This window comes from Sorex fumeus, unplaced genomic scaffold (genome assembly GCF_029834395.1).
Source record: "Sorex fumeus unplaced genomic scaffold, SorFum_2.1 ptg000136l, whole genome shotgun sequence".
Lineage (NCBI taxonomy): Eukaryota > Metazoa > Chordata > Mammalia > Eulipotyphla > Soricidae > Sorex > Sorex fumeus.
This window is the reverse complement of record NW_026606193.1, coordinates 4,624,631-4,639,450: the sequence shown is the minus strand read 5'-3', so window position 1 is coordinate 4,639,450 and position 14,820 is coordinate 4,624,631.

Here is a 14,820-nt window from a genome sequence, read left to right as displayed (position 1 = left end):
ATGATCATTTTTGTCTTCCTTCATTGTGGCAGCCTAGTTCAACCTTGAGATTTTGTCGGCCTCTCCTTTCTCATTCTTCTCAGTGCTGCCATGTTGGTGAAGCCTTCAGGGTCAGGTGAATGAGATCAGTTGTAGTTACTGGTTTTGGCATATCGAATACACAATGGATATCTTGCCAGGCTCTTCCGTGCGGGCGGAATACTCTCAGTAGCTTGCCAATCTTTCCGAGAGGGATAGAGGCTTTTGGGGCGACCTCCAATCACCCTTGTAGGTGTTTCCATATTTGAACCCTATCAAATATGGTATGACAATTCCGGAAGATGGGTATTTAGTGTCTTATGATGTGTCGCACGGCCGCAAAGCGGGTCCGGAAAGCGTCCTGGAGTGTGGCGACGGCTGGGTAGTGGAGGTAGTGTCCTAACACAAATCATGCAAAGGTGGTGTTGGTTTTTGCCCAGTAAGAGAGAGATGGAGACACTCTTTCTCCAGTAGGAACATGGTTAAGGTCACCTTAGTTGATGATATTACCTATACTTTGCAATTTCAGTTCCCATTCCTGGAACTTGAGACTAAAATCTTTGCCTAATATTTAATAAAATAGAAGATCTAATATCTAATCTAATTCAAACAAATCTAATTGAAGACTGAGCTATGAAATACTGAAAAAAGTTCCAAACATTAGTAAGTACCCTGTAATTAAAACCAAAATTGAATCTTAGCAATATGAGAAATTTAAAGATCTGATGTCAAAATTTTCTATGGACCCATGTCCCAAACATTAGAGGGATAAAATAGGATTCGAGAGTTGTAAACTGATTTCTACTGAGTACCTGGACTTATTTTGTAAAAATGATTATACATTCAAAATAGTAACGACAAAAAAGATATAAACAAGTTTCTCATATATAAAGAATTTTTTTTTTAAATCTCAAAGCAGAATTGATCCTATTTATACTTACTCAAAAAAGGAGTTTCCATTTCCTGGAGAAGTATTGTATTTTGCAGAACTTCCAATTTTTACATACTTAAAAGCTCAGCTATAGCACAGTGGTAGGGCGTTTGCCTTGTGCACAGCCAGCCCGGCCGAGCCGGGTTCTATTTCTCCGCCCCTCTCAGAGAGCCCGGCAAGCTGCCGAGAGTATTTCGCTCGCATGGCAAAGTCTGGCAAGCTACCCGTGATATATTCAATATGCCAAACACAGTAACAACAAGTCTCACAATGGAGACGTTACTGGGCCCGCTTGAGAAAATCGATGAATGATGGGAGGACAGTGACAGAAAAACTCAGCGCCCATATTCTTTACATATATGTTTACTCCAAGAAACCTTGATTTTAGCGGCAAAGACGTATATTATGATAATAAAAATAAAATACAAATTTAGTGACAAAATTCGGACTTATTTTATACACTATTCTGGAATATGCTAATATTCTTAACTATAATTTTATGATATTTCTTGTACTCCAAGGCCATTCTTTCTAACACTCTGGGTAGACATCTACTTTGCCTTATTAGCACATTCCCTTTGATGCTTCTATAAGAAGACAAGAGTTCTTGAAGCAGATTTAGAAAGTGACAAAGGAATAGTGGCAAAATTCCAGGGCGTTGCTCCCACATGGAAGGAAGTTTGACTATTAACAGCATAGCCTTGGGAGAAAGAAACTGCAAGAAGAATGGAAATTTTGCATCTAGACCTTAAAAACCTATTGATGCCACATCTTTAGTATTCTTTGCGTAGTCTGTGTCAAAACTTGGGAACAGTGGCATCTGTTGCATTTTAGATCCTAGATCCCTGTGAATATGGGTGGGACAGGAACAAGTATAATTTTCTGAAAAATTAAATTTTAAAGTAGCACTGTAACACTGTCCTCCCATTGTTCATCGATTTGCTCGAGCAGGCACCAGTAATGTCTCCTTTGTGAGACTTACTGTTACTGTTTTTGGCATATCAAATACATCACGGGGAGTTTGCCAGCCTTTGCCGTACAAGGCTGGCAAAATACTCTCGGTAGCTTGCTGGGTTCTCCAGCATTTTAAAGTAAGAAAGATGAAATTTTAGCCATCGTGGGCATTGGGATTTAAGACCCTGCTCGAACTTTGCCCAGGTGCAAAATAGCTTTGTGTCTCTTCGCTGGAGATTCTCTTTGCTGTAAATTTTTTGGAAATTCTCAGAAAAAATGGTAATATGCAATCTCTCATGTTCAACTTCTAAAAGAAGAAACTTGAAGACAAGAGAATTAAAGCAAAAGAAAAATTATAGAGGCGGTGAACTATGCACACCATTTGTGTTTTACTTATTTGCCACAAATAATGAGGTGCTTTTCTTTCTGTACTAAGCCCTAGAAATACAGTGATGGCAGAGTTACACTTCCCTGTACTTAATCCAACTCATACAGAGTTATTGTTCTGTGGGAAATCTCTTGAGTTTCTGGCACTGCATTAGAGAAGGACACATAATCACTGAATGACAGAAGAAGCTACTCATGAGCAGCTGTTCTAGAGGCAATAAAACTAATGTATTACATTCGAGGCAATGGTTACAATGACAGTTTGTCTTTATTAGGATCAATGATGAACAAATTAAAAATAAACTACTGTCATCCTGCAGCATTCAAAACAGAACACTAGTTTTGTAAAGTTGTGTTGTCTTCTTTAATTTGACAGTACAGTAGAGATAAAAAAAATCACACCGGGAGATGTGGAAATCAGAATATCACAATTATATGATATGTTATGAATATGAATGCCGTTTCCCCAAGCAACCGAATACAATGCTTTTTTGTGTGTGAGAATTTTTCTGTTCCCATCGGCTCAACGTGCATTTCATTCTAAAATATCGCCCTAGTACGCAGCACTATCTAAAAAGCCACCATTGGTGGAGCCTGAGGAAGAATTTTAAAGAATCCCAGGGAACATTGTCTGCAGTAGTAAATAAGAAATGTACAAGGAGAAATATTAAGCCCAAAAGTATTAGGCTTGGATCAAAACATTATTTGTTAAAAGCAGTATTGGGTGATTTTCAGGGCCCCAGCCAGTTTCACTGCTTCCATTCGATTCGACCACGAACCGTTGCACTGAAATTTATGATGAATTTACTTAAAACCCTACGCCTTGGGGCTGGAACAGGTATCCTGGCACTGCACATGTTCCCAGAGACTCACCAGGAGTGAGCCTTGAGCACAGAGCCAGGAGTAAGCCCTGAGCACAGAGCTAGGTGTGGCACAGAAACAAAAATCAAAAGCCCCTGTAACATTCACCAACTCTTATCAAGGTCTCTGCCAACCTCATTTCAGCATGAGAATTACTATTTGTAACAATGCAGTGTAGACATATTAAATATTGCCCATGTTGTATGGAAAATTACGTGAAATGCATTATATGACCATTGATCCAGGAGGAATATATGAATGAGGTCAATAGGCCCGATATCAACCATATTCTGAAATTTCAGTCTCCTGGACAAGCCCATCTCTTACTCTGTCCTGCTTCCTGCTCCCTTCATCCCAGTGCCTGTATCCCTGCCAGTGTACACATCCACGGAAACCAGTTTACTGCTCTGTCAGAACAGGAGAGAGGCATTTTCCACCTATCTAGAAATCTAACCCTCCGTCTTGTCAGATTCTGCTAGTGCCTCATAAAGTGGCAGTGCTCTCAGGAACACTTTCTCGTCTCAGTCTCTTCCAGATAATCAATTTTATCTTCTCTCGGACCTTTTTTCATACTCATATTTCTTTAAATCTGATAGATGACACAAAAGCCATCCTTTCCTCTCTTATATCTAATTCTTTATTTTTTCTTTTATCTGCTCGTGCTCTCAAATATGCAACCTGTACCAAAGTCTTCATTTTTTTATTCTAATTACTTTCATATGCTGCTGTAAGCTATGTCTTCAACAATAAATGGAAATTTCTCAGATCAAAAACAAGGTCAATATTACCTTCTGCAATTTTCCAATCCATTATATAAACATTTCTCCATGAATATTCCCTGACTCTAATTTCAAAAATAAATGTATTATTGTGCTACTTATACCTCACCCATCATTTTCTAATATGCCAACTTTGGCCTAAAATACAAATGCGGGTGTAAAGGTTTAATGCTGTGATTTATTTTTGTTAGCTTAAATGGTTCTTCACAGAGTCTCATGTGATTTATTGGCTTGATTCTCACCAGTAGGAAGCTGCCAAATATGTTTCCATCATTAGCATCTTTCATTAGCTGCAATTTACCCAGAAAAAAATGCAAGATCATGTATTTTAAAGATCCAATGTTATTTAAACCTCAAGATAATTTCTCAAAGATAGATTTCCTACATATTCATTTAAATATAAGTATATTCCCTTCTAATTTTCCTTGTTATCATTACAGAGCTATATTTTAGTGTCTTTCCAAATACTATACAACACATACAAATAAAAGATGTAATGCTGAAATCACCCCAAGAAAACTAATATTGAATTTTTAGCTCCTTTTATTATTTATATCTAATATAACTTGCATTTAAAATATTTTATATCACTGGTATTTTATTAGTATCATAATAGCTTTATAAATAATAGCAAAGATCATTTTAATGGCAAGAAAAAATTCTTATATGAGCATGTCATACTAAAAAATGTTTTAAGAATTTTTTTTAAGGAAACTAATACAATATTCCAGGTACTCTGTACTCACTTCACTCAGCATGATACTCCAGATCAATTCATGTAGTAGCAAATTGCATGCTTTCATCATTTCTTACAGCCAAAGATGTGTTCCACTGTGAGCATGTACCATAGTTTCTTTATCCAGTCATTTGTCCTAGTATACTTGGGTTGCTTCCATATTTGTCTATTGTGAATAATGCTGCAATTAACAGAGGAATGCAAATATTTTCTAAATAGTGTTTTTGGACCCTTGAGTTAAATGCTAAGAAGTAGAAATTATATCAACAATCTTCTCAGATAATAATATATTGAGAATGAAATTTAAACACAAGCAGAAGCAAGGAAAAATTTCAAACACTGGGAAATTAAACAATTCACTACCGAATAACAAGTGAGTAATGGAAGAAATTAAAGAGGAGGTCTGCTAAAAACAAACAAGAATGAAGATATAAAGAAAGTAATTACGGACATGATGAACACTATGTATCGATTAAAGGAACAATAGATCAAGGAATACTGTCATCAACATCTACACACCAAATGAAGGCTCAGCAAAATTTTTAATTCATAAAATTTTTGCTCATAAACCTAAAGAAACACATTGACAGAAGCACAGTAGTGGAGGGGGACTTCGACACACCACGTCCTCCGCTAGACGGATCAACTAGATAGAACATCTGTAAAGAGACAAGAGCCCTAAATGAAGAGCTGAAGAACTGGGATAGTTGAACATTTGCAGGGCTCGATACCCCCAAAGAAGAACACACATTCTTGTCCAATGCACATGGAACATTCTCCAGGATAGATCACATATTAAGGCACAACTCAAACATAACTACATTTGCAAACATAGGTATTGTACAAATTACCATCTCAGACCACGGTGCTATGAAAGTAGAAATTAATCACAGAAAGATGATGGGAAAACTTCCAACACTTAGAAACTGAACAAAACACTACTAACCAATAATTGGGTCAAAGAGGAAATCAAGGAAGAAATAAAAAGATTCCTTGTAACTAATGAGAATGAAGGTACAAACTACTGTAATCTATGGGATAGAAAAGAGGTTTTATAGTAAGGAGGAGACACATACCAATGCAGCCTGACATTGAGAAAGAAGAAAAAGCCCAAATCAACAGCCTGTACACATACCTCAAAAATCTGTAGAGGAAACAACAAACAGATCCAAAGTAGCAGAAGGAGGGAAATGATAAGATCTAGAACAGAAATTGACAACATAGAAATCAAGAAAGTAATTCAAAGAATCTATGAAACCAGGAGCTGGTTCTAGAAAAAAACTGTCACTGACACTGTCCTCCCGTTGTTCATCGATTTGCTCTAGCAGGCCCAGTAACGTCTCCATTGTGACACTTGTTACTGTGTTTGGCATATCGAATAACTCACAGGTAGCTTGCCAGGCTTTGCTGTGCAGGTGGACGAGATACTCTCTGTAGCTTGCCGGGCTCTCCAAGAGGGGAGGATGAATGGAACCTGGGTTGATCTTGTTGACCATGTGAAAGGAAAACGCCCTACCCACTGTGCTATTGCTCCAGCCCTAGAAAAAAATAAACACAAAAAATACAACAAAATGGATAAACTTTTAGCTAGAATCACAAGGGAAAAAAGAGAAAATATTCAAACAAATTGGATTAGAGGAGAAAGGGTAGAAATTACAACAGATCCTTCAGAAATTCAAAATATAATGAGAGGCTGCTATGAACAAATTGATGTTCTTAAGCTGAGGAAACTAGAAGGAATGGACAGATTCCTAGAGTCATGTAATCTCCACATCAGAACAAGGAGGATGTAGAAAGCTTAACAGCCAATTAGAAGTAAGGACTTTGAAGCAGTAGTTAAGAACCTCACCAAGAATAGAAGTCTCAGTCCAAATGGGTTCAATGGTGGTAAGTTCTATAAAACCCTCAAAGACTTACTAAGCTCTTCCAAAATATCAAAGACATAGGAATTCTTTCTAACAACTTCATGAAGCTAACATCACATTAATAGTCAAAGAAGACAGAGACATTTCCAGAAAAGAAAATTTCAAAACAACATCCCTGATGAATATCAACGCAAAAACTCCTTAACAAAACCTTAGCTACATGAACCCAACAATATATATCAAAAAAATTATGTTCTATGATTAAGTGTGATTCATCCCAAGGATGCAAGAATGGTTCAACGTACACAAATAAATTGTCATAACACACAAAATTAACAAAAGGAAAGATGAAATCATCTGGTCCTATCAATTGATGCAGAGAAAAGCTTTGACAAGATCCAACATCAATTCATGATAAAAACCCTCATTGAAGATAACTTTGACTTCAATATCATAAAATGTATTCCTATATGCTTTGCTCATTATAATGTAGAGATTTAGGTCTAAGATTCTTGAGGTCTTTTGTTTTGATTTGACTTTGTGCTTGATGTTAGGATGGTGTCTAAATTATATATTTATTTATTTATTTATTTATTTATTTATTTTCGCATGTGACTAATTGGCATTCCCAGTACCACATGTTGAAAAGACTGTCTTCATATTCTTGGTCTTTTGTCAAAGGCTAACTCTCCATATGCCTGAGAATCTGTCTCTGAAATTCCGCTTCTATTCCATTGATCTGAGAGTCTATCTATTCCAGAACCACACTTTTAATTACTAAAGTTTTATAGTACAGTTAGAAGTTGGGAAAGGTAAAACCTCCCATATTCTTTTTTTTTTTTTTTGGTGAGAACTGGCTTTTTTTTTATTAGTGAAACACCATGAGGTACAGTTGTAGATTTACTATTTTTTGTGCTTGTATTTCGATTATACAATGATCAGATACCCATCCCTCCACCAGTGCCCATTTTCCACCACCATGATAATATCCAACCCGCCCCCATCACCCCATCCCCCCCTGCCTCTGTGGCAGGGCAATCTCTCTCTCGTTTTGGGTGTTGTGGTCTGCAAAAGAGGCATTGAGTGGCAAACATGTTCAGTCCATAGTCTACTTTCGACATGCATCTCCCCTCCTGGGAAGATCCTCCTAACACCCTTTATTTGGTGCTCCCTTCTCTATCTGAACTGCCCTTTCCCCTAGAATACCCGGCTGGCCTCTAAGTTATGGAGTAATCCTCCTGGTGCTGATCTCAGCTATTCTTGGGTATTAATCTCATATTTTATTACTTTATATCCCCCATATGAGTGCAATCTTTCTATGTCTATCCCTCTCTTTCTGACTTATTTCGCTTAGCATGATACTTTCCATGTTGTACCACTTGTATGTAAATTTCATGACTTCATCTTTTCTAAGAGCTACATAGTACTCCATTGTGTAGATGTACCAAAGTTTCTTTAACCAGTCATCTGTTCTTGGGCATTCAGGTTTCTTCCAGTTTCTGGCTATTGTAAAGAGTGCTGCAATGAACAAACAAGTGCAGATGTCACTTCGACTATACATTTTTGCCTCTTTGGGATATATTCCCAGGAGTGGTATTGCTGGGTCAAATGGGAGATCAATTTCTAATTCTTTGAGAATCGTCCATACTGTTTTCCAGAAGGGCTGAACCAGTCGACATTCCCACCAACAGTGAAGGAGTGTCCCTTTCTCGCCACATCCGCTCCAGCATCGGTTGCTTTTGTTCTTTTGAATGTGGGCCAGTCTCTGAGGTGTGAGATGGTATCTCATTGTGGTTTTGATCTGCATCTCCCTAATGATTAATGATGTAGAGCATTTTCTCATGTGCTTTTTTGCCATTCGGATTTCTTCTTTGAGAAAGTTTCTGTTCATTTCATTGCCCCATTTTTGGATGGGGTTGGATGTTTTCTTCTTGTGGATTTTAACCAGTATTTTGTATATCCTGGATCTCAACCCCTTGTCAGATGTGTATTCGGCGAATATCCTTTCCCATTCTGTAGACTGTCTTTGTATTTTGGTCACTGTTTCTTTGGAGCTGCAGAATCTTCTTAGTTTAAGATAGTCCCATTTATCTATCTCTTTTCACTTGCTCGGCCAGTGGCGTGGCATCTTTGAAGATACCATTAGCTTCAATGTCATGGAGGGTTTTGCCAACTTTGTCTTCAATGTACCTTATGGTTTCTGGTCTGATGTTGAGGTCTTTAATCCATTTTGATCTTACCTTTGTACATGGTGTTAGGCAGAGTTCTGAGCCCATTTTTTTGCATGTAGCCAGCCAGTGATGCCAGCACAATTTGTTAAAGAGGCTTTCCTAACTCCACTTCACATTACTTGCACCTTTATCAAAGATTAGATGATCATATGATTGAGGGGAGATGTCAGTGTATTCAACCCTGTTCCATTGGTCTGCAGTTCTGCCTTTGTTCCAGTACCATGTTGTTTTAATTATTACTGCTTTGTAGTACAGTTTGAAGTTCGGGAGGTTGATTCCTCCCATTTTCTTTTTCCCAAGAATTGCATTAGCTATTCGTGGGGGCTTATTGTTCCATATAAATTTCAGGAGTGTTTGCTCCATTTCTTTGAAGAATGTCATGGGTATCCTTATAAGGATTGCATTGAATTTGTACAATGCTTTCGGTAGTATTGCCATTTTGACAATGTTAAGTCTCCCGACCCATGAGCAGGGGATATCTTTCCATTTCCTCATGTCCTCTTTTATTTCCTGAAGTAACGTTTTGTAGTTTTCTTTGTACAGGTCCTTTACTTCCTTAGTTAAGCTGATTCCTAGGTACTTGATTTCCTGGGGCACAGTTGTGAACGGGATTTTTTTTATGTTGCTTTCTTCTCTCTCACTGTTTGCGTATAAGAAAGCCATGGACTTTTGGGTATTGATTTTATAGCCTGCAACTTTACTATACGAGTCTATTGTTTCTAGGAGTTTTTGGTGGAGGTTATTGGGTTCTCTAAGTAGAGTATCATATCATCTGCGAATAGTGAGAGCTTGATTTCTTCCTTTCCTACCTGAATGCCCTTAATATCTTTTTCTTGCCTAATCGCTATTGCAAGTACTTCCAGTACTATATTGAATAGCAGTGGAGAGAGTGGGCATCCTTGTCTCGTCCCTGATCTTAGAGGAAAGGCTCTCAGTTTTTCCCCATTGAGGATGATGCTTGCTGTAGGCTTGTGGTAGATGGCTTTAATTATGTTGAGGAAGGTCCCCTCTATACCCATTTTGGCTAGGGTTTTCATCATAAAGGGATGCTGGATCTTGTCAAATGCTTTCTCTGCATCTATTGATATAATCATATGCTTTTTATCTTTTCTTTTGTTGATATGATGAATTATGTTGATTGATTTCCAAATGTTAAACCATCCTTGCATCCCTGGGATGAATCCTACTTGGTCATTGTGTATGATCTTTTTGATGAGTAGTTGGATTGTATTTGCTAGTAGTTTGTTGAGGATCTTTGCATCTTGTTCATCAGGGATATCAGTCTGTAATTCTCTTTCTTTGTGGTATCTCTGTCTGCTTTTGGTATCAGTGTGATATTTGCTTCGAAGAAACTGTTTGGAAGTGTTTTTGATATTTCAGTTTCGTGGAAAAGCTTAAAGAGGATTGGGAGTAATTCCTCTTTAAAGATTTGGAAGAATTCACTAGTGAATCCATCCGGGCCAGGACTTTTGTGCTTGGGGAGACTTTTTATTACCATTTCAATTTCCTTGATGGTGATAGGTCTGTTCAGGTATTCCAGGTCTACTTGGTTCAGCCTTCGGAGTCTGTAGGAGTCTAGGAATTTATCCATTTCCTCGAGGTTTTGATGTTCCGTGGCATACAGTTTCTCAAAGTACTCCCTGAGGATCCTTTGAATTTCTGTAGTTTCTGGTGTAATGACCCCCTTTTCATTTCTGATTCGGTTTATTAGGGTTTTCTCTCTCCCTTTCTTTGTGAGTTTTGCTAGAGGCTTATCGATCTTGTTAATTTTCTCAAAGAACCAGCGCTTGGTTTCATTGATCTTTTGGATTATTTTTTGGGTTTCCATCTCGTTAATCTCTGCTCTGAGTTTTATTATTTCCTTCCTCCTGTTAGGGTTGTGCTCCTTTTGTTGGTCCTTCTTAAGCTGTGAGGTTAGTTTATTTATGTGGGCTCGCTCCTCCTTTCTGAGGAATGCTTGTAGAGCTATAAACTTTCCTCTTAAGACCGCTTTTGCTGTGTCCCATTAGTTTTGGTAACTCGTGTCCTCATTTTCATTCGTTTCTAGGAATCTTTTGATTTCCTCTTTAATTTCCTGTCTAAGCCACTCGTTGTTTAATAGCGCACTGTTTAATTTCCAGGTGTTTGATTTAGTTTTCTGATTTTGTGTGTGATTTACTTCTAATTTCAGTGCATTATGGTCTGAGAAGATTGTTGATATAATCTCTATCTTCTTAATTTTATGGAGGCATGTTTTGTGGCTCAGCATATGGTCTATCTTGGAGAATGTTCCATGTACCCTTGAGAAGAATGTGTATTCAGCTTTTTGTGGATGAAGTGTCCTGTATATATCTACTAAGTCCCTTTCTTCCATTGTTTCCCTCAGATGAAGTATGTCCTTGCTAAGCTTGAGTCTGGTTGATCTATCAAGAGGTGACAAAGCGGTGTTGAAGTCTCCCACTAGTATTGTGTTGCTATCGATGTCTTTTTCCAAATCTATGAGTAGTTGTTTTAAGTACTTTGCTGGTCTCTCATTAGGGGCATATACATTTATTATTGTAAGATCTTCCTGTTGTACAGATCCTTTGATCAATAAGAAATGGCCTTCACTGTCTCTTACGACCTTCTTCACTCTGAAATTGATGTGGTCTGATATTAGGATGGCTAACAAAGCTTTTTTATGGGAGCTGTTTCCCTGTAGGATTGGTTTCCAGCCTTTGACTCTGAGTCTGTGTTTGCTTTGACTATTGAGATGTGTTTCTTGCAGGCAGCAGAATGTTGGGTTCAATTTTCTAATCCATCCTGCCACTCTATGTCTTTTAATTGGTGCGTTTAGCCCATTGACATTGAGAGAGATTATTGTTATGGGATTTTGTCCCATTGTTCTGTTGAAATTTGGTGTATTTGAGGGGCCTTTCTTGCCTTAAAGTAGCCCATTTAGTTGTTCTTGTAACTACGGTTTTGAGCCTATGAAGTTCCTGAGCTGTTGTTTGTCTGTGAAACTGTGTGTTGTTCCTTCTATTATGAATGAGAGTCTCGCTGGGTAAAGTATTTTTGGGGAGGCATTTATTTCATTGAGTTTTTTCACTATGTCCCACCACTGTTTTCGGATCATAAGGGTTTCATCAGAAAAATCAGCTGTGAATTTTAAGGATGCTCGTTTGTAAGAGATTTCTTTCTTTGACCTTGCTGCTTTCAGAATTTTGTCTCTGTCTAAGGTTTTGGTCATTTTGATCAGAATGTGTCTTGGGGTATTTTTATTCGGATTTCTTCTAGCTGGTACCCTTCGGGCCTCCTGAATATGGTCACAAGTTTTCTTCAGCTCTGGAAACGTTGTAGCAATGATGTCTTTGACAGTTTCTTCTTCATCAAGGTTTTCTTCCTGTCCCTCTGGGACTCCAATAGTTCCTATGTTACCCCTCTTGGCTTCATCACGATCTTCTCTTGCCATCTGTTCCCGAATTGTGAGTCTCTTTTCCATTTTCTGCTCTTTTCTGGAGAGTCTCTGAACTTCATCTTCGAGCTCACTGATTCTGTTCTCAACAGCTGTTACTCTGCTGCTGAGGCCTTCCACTGAGTTTTTCAATTCGCCTACGAGATTTTTCAGGTCTGACATTTCTGATTGCAATTTCCTCATTTCTGCCTTCAAATCCTCTTGACTTCTATTGGCATTGCTTTCCATTGTTTCTTTTAGTTCCCTAAGCATCCTAAGTAGCTCCCGCCTGAATTCCTTGTCAGAGAGGTTGTCTAACACTACAGTACTGTTGGCGTCATCTGGGCTAGACTCTTCAATATGAAAGTTTGGTGGGCTTTTGCGTTGCTTTACCATTGTGAAAACTGTGGTTTAGTCCTTAACATTCACTGTTACTATTGTGCTTGTTATGCAGTGTGAGTTAAGATAGGCTTATGAGTTATTGGCTACTGTGTTTCTAGTGGCTGAGCTAAACTAGAGAAGTTTCCATCTAAGAAGGTAGCTTATGGTTCCTATGGCATATGTAGTGGGAAAATATTTCGCGGCCGCATTAGCGGCCGCGGCTCTGGAAAGAGTCCCTGGCACTGGGCGAGGAGTTGGGAACGTCTCCTGGTTGGAATGAGGAGCCGTTCAACTTTGTTGCCCAGAACTGGGCCTCCGTGCCCATTCTGCACAGGTCAGGGGAGAAAACCGGTTTTCTAGGAGATAGATCTAGCTGCGCATGCCCAGAGAGGGTCCCAGGCCCTTGGGGGCGGGCTGTACCTGGTTGGAATTGGAGCCGTTCAGCTTTGTTGCCCAGAGCTGGGCCTCCGTGCCCATTCCGCGCAGATCAGGGGAGAAAACCGGCTTTCTAGGAGATGGATCTAGCTGCGCATAAACAGAGAGGGTCCCAGGCCCTTGGGGGCGGGCTGTACCTGGTTGGAATTGGAGCCATTCAGTTTTGTTGCCCAGAGCTGGGCCTCCGTGCCTGTCCTGCCTCCATATTCTTTTTTCCTAAGATTTTTTTGACTACTTATTTGTGTATTTGGAAGCATACTGGAAATAAACCATTAGAACACCTATGGAATTGACAACTTTGATGGTTATAAGACGCAGAGTTTATATATTAGTTAAGGCATTATTTAGTATATCTAACAGGTTACTTAGTCTTGCTAAAAATAAAATTGTGTATTTCTGGACAATGAAATTGAATTAAAGTCCAAGGTTTCTAATGTTTAATCAATAATTATACAGTTAGTTTTGAGACTGAAACACTTAATCACTTCACTTAATCACTTAACTTCCCATTAGTCATCGAATTGCTCAAGCGGGTGCCAATAACGTCTCCATTTGTCCCTGTCACGTGCTAGTGTAGCCCAATGGCATCTGTTCGCTCCAGGAACATGAAGGGCCTCAAACCGATCGTTCATGATCTTGACGAAGAAGTCTGGCCATCTGGTAGGTGGGCGGCCACGCGGTCTTTTGACATCCCGTGGAATCCAGTCGGTAACAGCTCTAGTCCAGCGGTCGTCTTTAAATCTCATTACGTGACCAGCCCATCTGATTTTCGACACCTTGGCAAATGAGACAGCATCCCTGATTCTTGATCATCGACGGATGTCAGAACTCTGGATTCTTTCTCTCATTTGAGTGAAACGTGATATTCTAAGCATAGCTCGTTCTATTCTTCTTTGGGAGACCTGAATAGCGTTCTCATCTTGTTTGCGTAGGGCCCAGGTCTCTGAGGCATATGTTAATGCAGGAAGAACAGTGGAATCAAAGAGATGTGCCCAGAGCCAGAGGTTATTCATCCTCTTAGCTATTTCTTCGACGTTCTTGAAGGCGTTCCAAGCCACTCTCTTCCTCCTGCGCAGCTTGGGTGCCAGGTCATTTGTCATGTTTACCTCTCGACCTAGGTACACATAGCTGTTGCATTCGGAGATGGTCATAGATGCGGTAGAAGCCGGGAAAATTATTCGTAACGCCCGCCTGTCCTTCACCAACTACAAGACCAAGATGACTGCCCTCCAATGTCCTGATGGATCCATCACATCCTCCAGAACGGCAATGGAGAAGATTATCCATGACTTCTACTCAAATCTCTTCGATAGCCATGTCCACTTGCTGACATACCAAATTCCACAGGATGGATATGTCGTTCCCAACGTTCTCCCTTCCAAAATCCAACACGCCATTTCGTCGGTAAAGAAACAGACAGCACCCAGCCCAGACAAGGTCAGACCTGAACACCTGAAGAACCTGCCGTCGGTACTCATCAATACACTGGCTCGGCTCTTCACTCGCTACCTGTCTGAATGCAAGGTTCCGTCCCAATGTAAAACCAGCAGGACCGTACTACTGTTCAAGAAGGGAGACATCCATGACAGTGGCAACTATCGCCCGATCTGCCTATTGTCTGTCATCTACAAGTTGTTCACTTGAGTCATCCTAAATAGGATTGGCAGAGCACTAGATGAAGGACAACCATGCGAGCAAGCCGGGTTCCGCAAAGGATTCAGCACCATCGACCATATCCACACGATAACCAAGCTCATTGAGGTTTCTCGGGAGTTCAAGATGCCACTCTGTTTAACGTTCATTGATTTAAAGAAGGCCTTTGATTCTGTT